The sequence below is a fragment of the Ursus arctos genome, unplaced genomic scaffold (genome assembly GCF_023065955.2).
Source record: "Ursus arctos isolate Adak ecotype North America unplaced genomic scaffold, UrsArc2.0 scaffold_1, whole genome shotgun sequence".
Classification (NCBI taxonomy): Eukaryota; Metazoa; Chordata; class Mammalia; order Carnivora; family Ursidae; genus Ursus; species Ursus arctos.
This window is the reverse complement of record NW_026622763.1, coordinates 103,394,580-103,406,295: the sequence shown is the minus strand read 5'-3', so window position 1 is coordinate 103,406,295 and position 11,716 is coordinate 103,394,580. Positions and strand designations below refer to the sequence as shown.

General features: G+C 48.1%; 1 long non-coding RNA gene across 1 annotated transcript; it reads left to right on the top strand.

The window, feature by feature from the left end:
* The first annotated feature begins 5,231 nt into the window (after positions 1-5,231).
* Positions 5,232-6,586, top strand: LOC123000671 (uncharacterized). Its single transcript, XR_006408817.3, has 3 exons — positions 5,232-5,330; positions 5,923-6,023; positions 6,193-6,586. It is a non-coding gene; the product is annotated as an uncharacterized LOC123000671 (long non-coding RNA).
* Positions 6,587-11,716: the final 5,130 nt, after the last annotated feature.

The window sequence follows — 11,716 nt, the reverse complement described above, 5'->3', positions numbered from 1 at the left end:
TCGGGGGGGGGGCAATTGAGAGATACAGGTGGGATTAACTCTAGAGACAGGCAGAGGGAAAAAGAAACAACCATTCCACATGATAGTAACAAGCCTGCACCACCTTTGCCAGCTTCCTGGTTAGGTCCAGAATTTGGGGCCAGACTATCTTTATCTTACGTGTAAGAAGGTCAGTGTATCAGTGATCCTTCTGCCATAAAAATATGGCGCAAATCTCACCCTAAAACTCATTGTTTGTCTTACTTATCATGCCATTTATTCAGGTTATTATTTTATGTCTTTTCAATAATTGGGCCTGACCCAATCAGATGAGTCCTTAGAGGAAACTAGGACCTTCCTAGAAACAGCATGAGAAGGACCCTATATGTGTGTGTGTTGGGGGGGGGGGACAAATCCTGGCTCTGGAGATGGAGGGGACCACATGACAAGGAATACAGGCAACCTCTAAGAGACAGGAAGGGTCCCTGGCTGATGACCATCAGGGAAGCAGGGACCTCAGTCCTACAACCCCAAGGAGCTGAATTCCACCACTAACCTGAACGGACTTGCAGGTGGGTTGTCTCCCAGAGCCACCAGAAATGAACCCACACTGGCAGCCACCTCATGTCAGTCCCGTATGACCCTGAACAGAGAACCCAGCTGAACCCTGCCTGGGCTTCTGACCACAGAACTGTGAACTATGAAATGGGTTTTGTCTTAGGCTGTGTATTTGTTATGTAGCAATAGGACATTAATATAGTCCAACTACTTTCTTTGAAGGAGAAAGGAAAAACTCAGTAGGAAAAACACAAATTAATATCTCACTAAATTAGCCTGCCACACCTGATTTGATATTGGGTCTCCCACAGTGGATAGTAATTGCCTAAATTACTATATCTTCACCAGCAATGAGTTTTATTATTTTATTTTAATCCTTGACAAGTGAAAATGTCAATTCATTGTTATTTTAACGTGCATTTATTTCCTTGCCTTCTAGTGAGAAACACCCTTTTTATATGCTTCTTAGCATAGTGGCTATTAGCTGTTAGGAACATGCTATTTTAATTTCCAGCTGGATGCATTTTTCTATTTAATTTTTATGGCTAATTTCTCTGTTTCTACAGAACCCCTACACATTAGGTGCTATAAAAATATTTGCTGAGCGAATGTCTGAATTAAAAAATAATGAATGAATAAATAAGTCTTCAAGAGCAGATGAGGGCTTTTATTGCTGAGAAATTCAGCCTTTTGGTGTCAGGACAGGACCGCAGGTGGCCCAGTGGAATCAGCTCAGTAAAGCAGAGACCCACCTGACATTCAAACGCTGTTGGCCATATTGGCCTCCAGGGAAGACGTCAAGCAGTAGCCAGCAGGGAAGAAGCCGTTACAGAAAGACCAAGAGATGCGAGTGGAGAGAGGTGGGGAATCACCATGGACGACGTCTGGCAGCTGGTCAGGCTGCTCTGGGGTGGATGGCGGTTCAGTCCACTGCTTCCTGCCATTAGACATGCAAGACTAGGTCAGAGTATTGGTTTGTTGGAAACATATTTATCATCATTTCTTTTAGCTCAGAAACTCATTTTATAATTTAGGCAATGACACTGGGAGATTAGGAGTACTTATTAAGTCAAAGTGCAGATAAAAATCCCAACTCTTTTGTCCCTTTCCACCTGCTGTTCAGTAGATCTGAGCAGGCCATTATCAGGGTCCCTTTGGGATTCCTTTCGGGTCTGCTCTACCGTCCTGGCCTCACTGTTGTCTCTCTGTAGGTATGTGGTGTCTGTGGCAGTGTGGACTTCATTGGTCTTTTTTTTTTTTTCCCTAGTTTTATTGGGAAATGATTAATACACATCACTGCTTACACTTCAGGTGTAGAACACGATGATTTGATTACCGCTGGTCTTTAAATGGGTCGTAGGCCAATCATCAGAGCTTCAGACCTCACTTACCAGGTCTGTGAGCACACCATCCCCTCGGAGATTTTCATGCTGTCCCCTTCAGGAGCAGTCTCTGTGTGTGGCTCAGGGGACTGGCACCACGTGGCTGGCAGGCCTGGCGTGGGCATCTGCTGACTGATCCCCGCATGTGGGTGCAGGTTGTAAGGGACGGACGTGGCAGAGATGTCCAGGAAGGAACTGGGGTAACACATGGAAATGCAGCCTCTCCTTAGGAAATATGAGTTTGAAACATTTGTTAATTAACTTCGACATTCGAGTTTTGTGAAACTATCCCTTTGTGTGACAATGAGAAGGTGTGTTAGTCTAGGTACAAGGACTGCTAATTCAAGCTGCGGGCACCTCTCTGGGGACAGGCAAGGCTTCTGCTTCTGTGTGCCAGGGGTTCGTGACATCTGACGGGGACGGCTACAGGTTCATGAACAGATACTCAACTCACAAATCGGGGCAAAGGGGATTTGTCTGTTTGAGTCCTTGAAGAAGCAGAAGCCAAGATGGGACTAGGCAGATGAGAGATTTATGAGAGGTTATGATAGATAGAGAGGGTCAGGAAGGTGGGGAGAGCCTTTGGATTGATGCAGGTCTAACACCTGGGAAAAGAGGGAAGCAAGGAAGGAAGGCAGGAAGGAAGGAAGGAAGGAAGGGAGGAAGGAAGATATAAGGAGGACCTTGGACTGCAGCTTCACCTGCTGGGTTCCTGGGCAATGGTGCCCAGCAGAGGCACGGCCAGCTCTGGTCCCTGGCACATGTTTAGTCATCGGCCGAGCCCACCTTGGGAATGGAGCTCACGCTGCGGGGAGCCCAAGGCTGCAGCGTGGCAGGTGTGTGTCTCCTGAGCAGGGTCTAGCTATGGTCTACACGTAGCAGGTTCTCTCGAAGGGCGATGGGAGCACATCCTCTGGGACCTGCCTGTTGTCTCAGCGGGCAGCCACTCCGCTAAGATACTATTGTCACCACTAGAATGGACACCGTACCTATCCTGGCTGGAGAGGACCTGGCTTCGCCGGAAGCACACAGAGCTCTTCTGTGGACAGATGGTCATCTTGTGTCTTGTCTCTGTAGCGACCCAAGAACGTTTACCTGGAACTGACTCCGTGCCTCGTAAGTCGGGACCACGAGCTGCTGACCTGTGCTGAACGCTTTGCAGATGTGATTGTATTTACCCTTCACGGACACTCTAGGAGCTGGGCTGTTGTCACCAGCCCGCGCGCAGGGGACCCATCTGAAGCATGGGGATGGTGCGTGACTTTCCCAGAGCACATATGTGGTCAGGGGGGAGTTGCGACCAAACCCAAGCTCTCAGTCCTCAGAGCTCGTGTGCTACGACCTCCTTCATAAACACATGACTCATGTTTGTCTGATGAATGAGAAATGTTTGAGGAAATGCGAAGTCTTGTTAACATGAATCTGAACGCCGAGGACACACAGGTGGAGGCTGGCAGGGGAGACCGCAGAGCAGGCTCAGGGAGGCGGGCAGACCGTAGAAATCCGGGTGAATCTGACATTCATTCGTTCACAAAGCACACCTGCCAGCAAGGCTCCTGGTCTGGGGGCGTGCGGGGCACCGGGGACACCGCCTGGGCTCACAGTCCAACGGGGTAGATAGAGTTCCAGCCTCACACAGAGCAAGGAGAGCCGTGCCAAGGAAGGGTGGAAGAGGGAGCACCTCGTTCTGCCTCCAGAGACCGGACAGCTTCCTGTGCGAGATGACGAGACGGAAGAATCTAGCAGGAGAAAGAGGTGGGAGCCAGGTGGGCGAGGAGGAGAGAGCGACGTGGAGCCCGTGCTGGGCACAGGCCTGGAGGCACATTCGCGGGACTGGCCCGTGGTGACAGCACAGCGTTGGCTGAACGGAGCACAGTGGAGGGAGACCAGCCTCGGGAAACAGGCCCGGGTCACAGCAAGATGATTCCTCTCGATGGCCGCATGTGGGCATCTCCAGCTGGGCTGGTTTCTCGGGCCCGACTTTCCTGAGGCAGGTGGGTGATGGCTCGGAGCTGGGCTGTGGTCTCTGCCATCAAAGCTGTGTGCAGGGGTGGGGGGTGAGGGGTGGGTGGGTGGGTGTGTGGGAGTGTGTTAGAGGGGGGTGGAGCAGAGATGGGCATTCAAGAGGTCAGCATGTAAACACGCAATTACAAACAAGGAAAGACCATTAAGGTAATGACTGAAAGGCTTGATGAGACCCCTGGTTTTAAAGGATCCCCTGGCAGAGGCTGAAGGACAGAAGGCTGGGAGGACGGCCCGGTCCAGGTGGGGAGCAGAAGGTCAGAATGACGTCCCCGGTCATGGGAACAGAGGGAAGCAGGGCTGCCCAAGGGGCAGGAAGTGCATCCGGGGTGATGCCATGGGGCTCAGCCGGGAGAGCAATAGAACACCGAAGCTTCTTCCCCAGACAGGAGTCTCTCAGGGAACGGCCCCCCTCTCGACTGATGGACGGGGCTCGGGGGCTGTCCTGGTGAGCGTGAATCACTGTAACAAAGTCCCACAGACTGAGGGGTCTACACGACAGGCATTTGCTTGTCACAGTTCTGGGGGCTGGAAGTGCAGAGCCTGTCCTAGATGAGGGCTGGCAAATGGCCTCTTCTTTATGTGCTGGGGGGGGTGGTAGGGGTTAGACCTCCTGTCTCTTCTTATAAGGGCCGAGCCCATCATGACAGCTCTCGTGACCTCCCCTAATTCTAATCACCTCCCAAAGGTCCCACTTCCACATAACTCCCACGGAAGTTAGGACTTCAACATACGTATGGGGGGGGGGGGGCGCACAAGCCTTCAGTCCGTAACAGGAACTCTGCCTGGCGGGAGGTGGGGGCAGGAGGCAGGGCTGGCCCGTGACCGTATCAGGCAGAGGATGGAGGAACTCAACGGCTAATGTAAGCCCCTGGGGCCGTGACCTTGAAGAGCGAAAGAGCGAGAGAAGAACCAAAACCGGGGCAGGACTGCAGCCCAGCACAGCAAGAGCAGCCTCTGGTGTCAGACGGGGGGTGTCCTCAATGCCCGGGGTGAGTCCATGTGGGAGTGAAAATCTTTGTGGAAGTTGTGCCTCGTTATCCTGTGAATGCAATAAAGTGAAAGAATGTGTTTGATGCTGAGATCAATAATTTCATGGCTCCCCAAAGAGCTCCCAATCACCATGCCTCAGAGCACCTGTTCCCGCGTCCCTGCCAACACTGATCCTTGTTGGCTTTTATGTGTTTTGTGTTTGTTTGTTTAAGTAAAAATTTATTAAAGTATGGTGTTGTTTTACCTTCCTCGGCTGGCGTAACAAATTACTACAACCAGATATTTATCCTTTTACAGCTCTGGAAGCTGGCAGTCTGAAGCCAAGGTGTTCGGCGGGGCCACGCTCCCTCTGAAAGCTCTGGGGGAAGACCCTTCCTCGCTTCTTTCTAGCTTCAGGTAGTCACCCGTGTTCTCGGTGCAACTGGGCTTGTGGACGCATCACTCCCATCCCTGTCTCCTCCTCACATCACCCTCTCTTCTGTGTGCCTGGTTTTTCCCTCTTTTTAAATGGACACTAGTTACCAGATTTAGAGCCCTCTTTTTAAATGGACACTAGTTACCAGATTTAGAGCCCACCCTAATCCAGAATGACCTCAAGATTTTTAACGTCATTACATCAGCCAAGACCCATTTTCCAAATAAGGTCACATTGACAGCTCCCTGGGGGGTTAGGACTTAGACGCATCTTTTTGAGGACCACTGTTCACCCCGCTACAGACAGATACATGTAAAAGTTCACAAATCGTACATGGACAGTCCAGTGAATTTTTGTACATGGAGCACACTCGTGTAATCACCTCCCAGAACAACTCCAGGACCACAGAGTCCCCCACAGATGCCTCCTCTCTGTCATCGCCTTTCCTTCTCCCCAGAGTTGACCTCCATCCTGACCTCTGGCACTATCCACCAGCTTTGCTTGGGTTTGAACTTTATGTGGATGGAATGCTCTCTGCCTGGCCCCGGGGGTATACCAGTCCTCCACCCTCAGTTTCTTCCAGCTATACACAGAGACTCAAGAGATCACTGACTCATTGATGAAGTAATAGGAGAAGTTAATACAATAACCAAAATCACTGTAAGCACACCAAAGTAAGTAACTTTTTTGTTTAAAAGCATTTAACCAGTTAAAAATATAACTTAAAAAATCCCGCTTATAATAGTACTCACAAATGGAATAGCCAGAAATATTCTTAATAATAAATAAAAGGGAACACATAAATAAAACTAAAAATTGAGCTGAAAATATTTTTGTTTTCAGAAGGAGCAGCCATGTCTCGCCCTGGAAAATGCTAGATTTTAAAGTGAATACCTTTCCCAATTGAAACTGGAAGAGTAAATAAGGGGACATACCTAAGAAGATCTTCTGCAGAAAGAAAAATGAAGGAGAACCTGGTCTACCAGATTTTATACCGTGGGAGAAACCCCAAACAAGGGGACCTGAGCGTCACCCGCGTAAGAAGCAGCAGCCGGTCAATGAACAGCGAACGGCCAGAAACTGATCAGTATTTAACATATGTGAAATGAGGTGTCACTCATCAATGGGAAATGAAAGATTTCTCAATCAAGGATGACACCATAGATGGCAAGATATTTGGGGAAAATGTCCGCTTCCAACTTTACCACACACCAAAATAAACTGCAGATTGATCACAGCTCAGTTATTTTAAAAAAATAGGGGGAAAAAATAGCTCCTTGGTTTCTGGATGGAGAAAGGACTTTCTAAGTTTAAACTCAATGAAAGGCAATCAAAGGAAAAGATGGATTTGAATGCATATAAAAATTACATGTCAAACATCTCAAAAGAATGGATAGCCAGTTATAGGCTTAAAATGGATTTTAAATACATAATAATGAGAAAGGGTTTTAAATATCAATAAATAAATCATTCATACAAGTCAACGAGAAAAGCTAGAATATTCCATTAAGTCAATGGGAAAAGAAAAGAAGCTTACCAACAAACGACAATTTAGTCTATCTTACTAAGAATCAAAGAAAAGCAAAGTTGAAGATAAAGACCAATTTTTGCCTCCTGACCTAGAAATACTAGTTTGTAAAGATGCAGATAAACCGTGCATTTTTAAATCTAATGAACCATCTTCTTGAGAATAAATTTAGCAGTTTGTGTTAAAAGCTCAAAGCATTCTAATAAATGTGGGAAAAAAACCAAGTATATATAATCAATAGTAAATAAAAATACCAGGGAAAGTGAATAAAATACGCCCAAACCTTGCAGTGTTATATCTCACATTTGGTGTTCTTTATACTTTCCTAATTTTCAAATGACTTTTATCTTCAGGGGGGAAAAAAAAGGATTGATAAAACAAATGGAAAATGCTAAGTGCTTTCTCTGCACCACCAAGGGAATCACTGTTGCTACATGGTAACAGGATCAAGGGCGTGAAGATACCAACAATGGGAAACAAACATACCTCTTCGTTCATAATAAACTGAGTGGCAGCGCATAAACCCAATCAATAGGTAGTTACTTGGTGATCTCCAAGTAAATAAAATCTCCCACTAGGTGGAATTTACTCTACTTCATTCAGCAGAGAAGGTCATGTTTAGACTAAAAGGTTAATGAGCAGGACTCTTTTAGGAGGAACAGCCAAGGGAGGACACTAGTCCAAGAAGGACCGTGTGCAAAGATGGGAGGTCTGAGCCAGCTGGTGGGCTGGAGAGAAGGTGGGTGGATGAGGATGTGGACAGGAAATAGGGGCTGGACCACTAGGGGCTGCAAAGGTGTTTAGAACTGGTTCTGTACAGAGTGGGGCAGGAGCCACGGAACACTGGATTTCCAGTGAGAATGCTGCATAACCAGATGTGTCTTTTTGAAGAAGAAGAAGAAAAAAAGTTATTGATAAGTTAGGGCCACAATTGAAATGAGACATTTTCAAGAAGGATCGGCAGTGCAGAGAATGAACACAGAGGTGGGGGAAAGACTATATGGAGACTGCTGGATTCAGAAGCTTCTACAGTGGTCCTTCTGGAAGGTGATGGAATCTGAAACAAGGCCATCATAGTTGAGATGAAATGGGGGCAGGGGACTAATTAGAATGTCAGCTTTTTTGATTAACTGGCCATAGCAGATGGTGAATAAATATTTGTGAAATGAATGAATCAGCGAAAAGACACAAGATATTTACAACGTAATATATTAGAAGGAACTGGTGGGTTCCTAGATATAAAAGAGAATAATGAAAGATTTCAGAAAGGAGATAAACAGTAATACCTCTAAAGAAACTTAAAGGTTCTTTAAGTAAAGTAAATGCATCCAATGATGCTTCATAAATTTCCTTAGATATTACTGTATTGTGTTCATTCTGATTATAATTCTACAGGCTATCAAAATATTTCTGGGGGCCACTTCACATTTTTCTTATAAACATGCCCGTTCTATTGACAAAAACTCCTTACTAGGATTAAGGTAAAAACATTTTTCTCCCTGTCTGGTTATCTTGTAATTTAATTTTACGGTGTTTTTTTTTAATACAAAAGTTTTCTATTTTTATATTTTCAGAAGTAACAATATAGCACCTCCCAACTGAATCATTGTGTCCATGTCCATTTCCTGGTTGAGATGTTATGCTCTAACCCTGCAGAGGGTTACTACTGGTGGAACTAGGAAGGGTTTATGGGATCTCTCTGTATTGTATTTTAACAACTGCAGGTGAATCTAAAATGATCTCAAAATAAAAAGCTAAAAAAAAACCCAAAACCCTGAATGATTCATCGTCTTAACTGAAGACCTTTCATACAGTAATGTCAAAAGGAAATCTTGGATTTACATACAGCCCCCGGGAAAATGTTCCTTATCCACCTTTTCTTTGTAGATGCTCCCAGGAGAGATGGCTGCCCCTTTGCTGTTGTCATTGTGACTTTTCTTTTCTCGGTTGCAATTCCAAAGTAAGCACACCTCTTATTTACGACCTCCAAACTGCAAGATTATCACCATGGTTATTGTCACCGCTCCTCTGAGCTTTATCACTTCCTCTCCGGATGCGGTTTGTTCAGCCCCCAGCAAGTTTGCCGTCATTTCAAAGGGGAGAAAGATGAATCCTTTCTGAGCGCTCTGGACGGCAACATCTTAAAATCTTGTTTACCTTGATACGATCCAGTCCAGACCGTGCGGAGAGGATGCTGGTTTAATCAGCGTGGCCCCTGACTGTTGTGACAAGCGCAGAAGCACAGCCCAGGCTGTGTAGGTGGGGGGACAGCTCCATGTCTGCTTGCAGCCTTACCGCTGCTGGGGCACAGAGCAGTTCCCTCCGAGGCTCGCCTCTTCCTGGCTCTGCCAGTGCCTCTCTGGTCTCAAGGCACCCCAACCCCGGACGTCTTCCATCTCTGGGCACCTGACTCCGGGAAGGGGCTCTGCATGTGCCGGTTGGATGTATCTGGTGACCCCATTGCCCCATGCACGTGATTTCTGTCCCAGCCGCAGCCACCCACTCTTTGTATTATTGCACACACTCCCAAATTCCTCGTGGTGTCCCTTTTGGCCCTTCTCTGACCCATTTCCGGCGGGCAGCCACAGTGATCCCTTCAAAAGAATCCTCCTTTGCTTAATGCCTTGAGTGACTTCTCAGGATAGAATCCGAATATGGCACACGGCACTCCCTGACCTGACTACGTGCCCCTGCCCAGCCTCTCGGCCCCTCCCTCTGCAGGCCACCCTCCAGCCACATGTACAAGGCACATGCAGGCCAGCCTCATTCAATGGGCTTCTGCGGAGCAGCCGCAGGCACCCTGGACCCCCAGGGTTCATAATGGGGAGCATTTGAGCTTGGTATCCTTGCCAGAGTCTTATGATATTGGGAGAATATCCTCACCTTGGCTCCACTTCTTCCTGTGGTGGCCAGGGTGTAGTATCTGTTGGATGGTGGCACACCACCGTCGGAGTTGTCCCTGCGCAATCTCACTGTCAGGGTGGGGCCTGGGGGCAGGTCACATGTGTGACTGCGGGCCACCTGCCCCAAAGATCTTGGCCTCCTGACCTACTGGTCTTGAAATCACCTTGACAAGAGCAAGCGTAGCCACTCTGTGGTCCAGACACAGACTCCAGGCCATAATATCTACCATGAGTTCTCTGATTCAGTACGGTTGGGCTGTCTCGAATCTTCCCAACCATCTCCATGCCCTCCCCACTCCTTCTCGCCTGTGACTAGGCTACGCATATCCCCCACTCCATAACAGGTGCATCAGGAAGGCATGAGCTGGTAGGATATAAATGTCTGCTACTGGGGCCTTGAAGAAGAGCTTCCTGTGAGGGTGGATGGAAGATGCTAGAACAGGACCAGGAGCAACAGCAGGTTTAAGACTGCATTTGGAGAAGGACAGTGCTGTGATCCTGAATCCAGGGGCTGAGCACTGACACAAGTCTGATAAGATCAAGCGCATTGGCCAGAACCCACTGTGACCTGTGCAGGTAGGTTTGAAAGATTCTAGAACCAAGTAAATGGTACAGGTTGGCATGCCTAGGTAATTGAGCTTAGTAATCAACCAATCAAGCCCCTCATTTCACAGTGGAGGAAAACAAGGTTCAGAGAGATTCTGAGGTCTTCTCTGTCTTACAGCTAGAAAAGGCCAGGAGCTTTCATGAACAAGCCAGGGCCAACACACCTGGATCTCAGCATGGTTACTGCAATGGAGCAGGGCTGCTGTTTGTGGCTGTTCAGGCCTTGCCCTGTACCTTGCCGACTACAATATGAACAGCTTCACTGAGGGATGTGCAGTGCACAGACTACACAGCTGTCCAGAGAGATTCTGAGCCAGAGTCAGGGCAAAGACCAATAGTGTCAAGGAGATCCCACTGCACGGGCTGGGTCCATGGTGGAAACAAAAGCAGGAGGCTAGTCTGGAGCCCAGACAGCAGCCGGCAGGGCCTTTCTCCAGAAAGGAGAGGAGGGTTTTTCTGGTATTTGGTTCTGAGGGAGGCCAGGGATCAAGATGCTGATTACTGAACCCATGAACACATGGGCCAGGTGTCCGCGGTCATCCGTGCTTGGTGGTGGGGGCACCAGAGCCTGGCCTGGCGGTCAGACTGAGTCCGGAGGAGAGTTCACCAGGCCTTTGCAACACACAGGTCCCAAAGCGCAAAGGGCAGAAGCAGGACAACAGTCCACACAAGGAGGCCTATGCCAACACGCATGTGGGGCGTGAAAGGTTGGGGAGTGTGGGCGGTGTACCAACAGAGAATCTAATCCTCACAAAGAAAGCCCTGAAGAGTTAATAACCCCTCCTATCCGTAGACCTTTGATTCTTCCGTGTATAATTGCTTTATAAACATTTGTGTATAATTGCTTTATTCAATCCCATAGGAAGCCTGTGATGAAGGCCTTATTATCATCCCACATTCCCCATGTGGCTTTCGCAGGTTACAGAAAAGGGCAAAAGAATAACTTGTACGGGGCTCTGGAGTCTTGGGTGAACGTCCTGCTCCACAGCGCTCCCTTCTGGCCAGAGAGGAAACTTCTCTTCAGAGGCTCAGGGGATCCGAGCTGGGAGCCCGATGGAAGGGGCAGGTGGGTATGACCTGGGTGAAGGGGTCCTAAGTGCAGCAACAGTGAAACAAGACCTTACAACAGGTGGATTCTGGCCCTGGAGACAGAGCCCAGTGTATCTGAATCTCTGGGAACATTTCTGCCTCAACGGTCCCTGGACACCCGCGTGTGCTTTCTACAGCCCGGCTCCCTCTGGGAAACTTTCCTCCCTTCTTCGGACAGGTGAACCTTTTTCTTTTTGTGTTCAAGCATCCTTCTTCCTGGCAGGTCCCAGCAACCAACCCA